Source organism: Schistocerca nitens, chromosome 5 (assembly GCF_023898315.1).
Source record: "Schistocerca nitens isolate TAMUIC-IGC-003100 chromosome 5, iqSchNite1.1, whole genome shotgun sequence".
Classification (NCBI taxonomy): Eukaryota; Metazoa; Arthropoda; class Insecta; order Orthoptera; family Acrididae; genus Schistocerca; species Schistocerca nitens.
The window spans coordinates 125,052,719-125,056,830 of record NC_064618.1 but is presented as its reverse complement, the minus strand read 5'-3'; the positions used below and the strand labels follow the sequence as shown (position 1 = coordinate 125,056,830).

The 4,112-nt window shown below is 36.5% G+C and overlaps 1 pseudogene; it reads right to left on the bottom strand.

Moving 5' to 3' along the window:
• Positions 1 to 2,431: 2,431 nt before the first annotated feature.
• Positions 2,432 to 2,549, bottom strand: LOC126261404 (5S ribosomal RNA; annotated as a pseudogene).
• Positions 2,550 to 4,112: the final 1,563 nt, after the last annotated feature.

Genomic DNA, 4,112 nt, shown 5'->3' with positions numbered 1-4,112 from the left:
TGGCACTAGACAGGTATGTATTGTGTTCATTCAAAATTACATCTCAAATGTACTCTGTTTGTATTCTAATCATGGTCACACCAGATCGTGGGCAGGGGTGAGCATTTTTTGTTAAATGTATTTACATTTTCAAATATTAAAATATTCAAATTTCTCAGCTAACTTTCAGAATATAAAGTAGAATTAAAACAAAAATTCTAAAAAATTACAAGTAATATTTAACATAGGATAGTTTTAAGCTGCTTGACTGGGAACTACCTACTTTGATTGGCTTGTGGCCCAAACAGCTGCTGAAAACATCCATCCACAAAAAGGTGACCATTCACAGGCTGACCAACAACAAATATGACATGTTTAATGAATCACAAACTAAAGGAAGTAGAGTAAAGCATGACAATAATATACCCTCCAATACAAAAAAATTACAGAAAGTCTGATTTTCCCACACACATATGGAAAGTAAGACCATTTCCCACACTTACATCCTTGTGTACTTACTGTCTGCAGGCCTGCCTTCACAATTGTAGTGATAAGTGAAAAAGGGATAAGGGTGAGAGCACACTTTGATTTTACATAACGCGAAGTGTGATGTCATAGAAAATTGAGAGGTTTTCTTGCTGTTATTCACATGAAACATGTATTACTAAAATTTTTGGATGAACCATTTTCTAATGGAGAACTTCTCTGAACTGTAATTTCTTGGCAGCTATGCTACAGCAATATACTAAGAACTGACACAAATAAATCTTCTTTATTATTAAATTAAAACATTTTATACATATTATTGCTGGTATCCTCAATAAAATGTAAAGCATTTGTGGCATATCAAAGTTGGGATGAAAACAAATTATATTTGGCAGAAGGAGAAATACAGAAACAAATTGTGACCTCAGCCAGAACAGAACCCTGAATCCCATCCTGTTATAACTGTTCCAGGTTAATCCATTTCTTGATCTATAACCCATTGCAAGAGAATGCCCAGGATAGGGTTGCCAACTCTCCAGTATCATACAGGAACTTCTGCATTCTTCTGAATATTTGAGTGTCTCCTGTCTCCCATATTTCAGAAAATGACACATTAAAATTTAAACCTGCCCCATATTTTTCAAATCTCATTGCTGGACAATTGTAGCAATATCAATTAATCGATACAGCATAGTATTATCGATACAGTTACTACATTAATATAGGCCTATAGGAAACACAGAACATAACACGGTGTTGCGAGGCATGTTGCTATTATCATGTTTCTTAGTCATTCTGCTCAATCTGAGTTATGCAAAATGGGAGAAACCAAACTCTGCAGAAAAAGAGCGGAAAGTACTTCTGTATGTATCAGAAGATATGGAAAGAAACTCATTTATAGGTTAATCCTGTAAAAGGAAACAGTTCTAAAGCGTATTGCACCCTTTGCAAGTGTGAATTCAACATAGCACATAGAGGTAGTACAGACTGTCAGCAGCATGCCAACACTGAGGCCAACACTGAAGGACACAAAAGCAGAGTTAGGGGAAGTAAGACATCTAAGATACCCAGCTATTTTCAGTGCCTATGTGATAGTCCCACTAGTGATGAATCTGACAAAGTTGCAGTGGGTGAGTTATAGTTTCTATATCATACAGTGAGGCACAATCTAAGTTATATTAGCATGGACTGTGCCAATTAACTTGCAAAGAATGTATTTATGGATTCAGATGTGACCAAAAAAATACATTGTGGTAGGATGAAAGTAGAATCTATTTCAAAAAATGTATTAGCACCTAGAAGTGTAAGTGATTTCCTAGATGTGCTTAATGATCCAGAGAAGTGTAGCATCTTTTTTTCTGTGGCTTCAGATGAGTTGAATTTCAAGAAGAGGAAAATGTTTCCTGTAGTAGTCAGGTACTCTGAACCTTGTGTTGGCATCAGAAATGAACTATCAGATTTGGGGAACAAGCAGATGAGGGTGCTAGTGGTATTCATGCTTTAACAGGAGACAGTCTTGAATCTCATTCATTAAATGTAAATAACATTTTGCCTTATAGTGCTGATAATTCTAGTGTCAATTATGATGAAATTATTGAGTGAGAAAAATAACAAAATATTTAAAGCAAACTGCACAAATCACATAATCCATAATGGTACTAAATTTGCTTCTGATGTCTTACATGTAGACACAGAAATGATAGTTACTAAGATTTATGGACACTTTTCAGTGTCAGCATAATAAACTAATACTAAACTCCATCTGAACAGGCCATGAAGGCCCAATGCAGCCTACTGGCCGCCGTGTCATCCTCAGCCCACAGGCATCACTGGATGCAGATATGGAGGGGCGTGTGGTCAGCACACCGCTCTCCTGGCCATGTGTCAGTTTATACGAGACCGGAGCTGCTACTTCTCAATCTAGTAACTCCTCAGTTTGCCTCACAAGGGTTGAGTGAGCCCCGTTTGCCAACAGTGCCCGGCAGACTGAATGGTCAACCATCCAAATGCAAGCCCAGCCCAACAGCGCTTAACTTCAGTGATCTGATGGGAACTGGTGTTACCACTGTGGCAAGGCTGTTGGCTGTCAGCAAAATCCAGGAAAGAATTAAGATCTTTTTTAAATTTTGTTGGTACTGATTGGTGTGCAATTTTAAGGCATGTGCCTACCAGGTGGCTGTCCCTCACATCAGCTGTTGAAAGGCTAATAAAGAACTGGGAGCCAATGATAAGTTATTTTCAAAGCACAAATGAAACATCTAACACTTCAAAATTGTTTTTTAGTGATGAGGATCCAAGCAAAATGTTAATTCAGGAAGCATATCTTCCATTTTTTTTCTTACATTGGAAACATTATTTTGGAAACCTCAAAATATGTAGAGATTTCAGATTTAACTATGGAGGCCTGTCGCATCATTGAAGCTTTGTCAAAGAAAATTTTGCAAAGAAAAGATGACTTGATTTTTGGAAGCAATACGAACAAGATTTTAAATACATTAGATCCTGTCAATCAGAAGAGAATTCATAATAATTTTGTTGAATTTTATGATACCTTTCATACTTACATTGTAAAAAATGTAAACATTTCTGACAATGCTATAATTCAGTCCTTGCTCCCACTGTCCCTAAAGAATTCAGTTAATGTTAATGATTTTAGAACCTGCTTACTCATATTCAGGTAGACATAAATGAGGATAAACTGTACAATGAAATTTTGGTCTTTGAAAAATATAATATATACAAAAATTGCCACCAGTGGTAGCACAGTTGAAAAGTGGGTATCCATGATGAATGAGCCTCAGGCAAAAGGAATTATAGCCAAGAAGATAAATACCCATAGTGCTCAGAGCCATTTGCGCCAAGAAGATAAATACGATTCTTGGGTTTTTTTTCTCTGATGAATGGCAAATGGTCTGATGATAGGAACTGTTGCAATACAGATTTAATGAAAGCTGAACAACAAATAAGTGTTAATTTTTGTCACACATGTGATGAATTTGTCCAACTTGCAAGGAATGATCGCAAACTTCAGACTGCTGTCAAAAGTGTAAACAAATGTACTCTTGGTAAAAAAATTCTGTAGACCTTCAGGTTATAATTGTTATGAAGAAGTTGTTTGGTTAGTCAGTGCAATAAAACTGTTTTAAGATTTAAATAAGTTGTGTTTGGCATATTAATTTTGTCAGGTCCTAGTCTCCCTTATTTCGACAAAAAAAAGTTGACAGCCCTAGCCCAGGATCTGACCTAGTGGGAGAAGCACAGGAGGGTGTTAGGGAGAGGGGGTGAGATACACATGTTAGTTTTGAGGTGAACAACCAAAATAGGTTTGAGGTTCCATGACAAATGGATCTATGGATCTAGTAGGATTCAAAATGGTGGCATGTATACAAGCTGTTGGAAATTGCTCCATAAACTTAGAGTTTTTATCATCAGTGAAGTGTCACTCATTTGGTGAAAAAGTGAAAACTGGTGTTACAATGTGTCCAGCAAAACATATATGGTCTCATTCATGCTGATTTGCAAAAGTAAATTGCAATAATGTATTTTGGTGTGACTGTAATCATCTGTATTATGGTTGAGAAGCTGCCACAGAGATATGTAATGCTGAACCCGTACTAAATGTGAAAAATGAAGTATACAAAGACCTA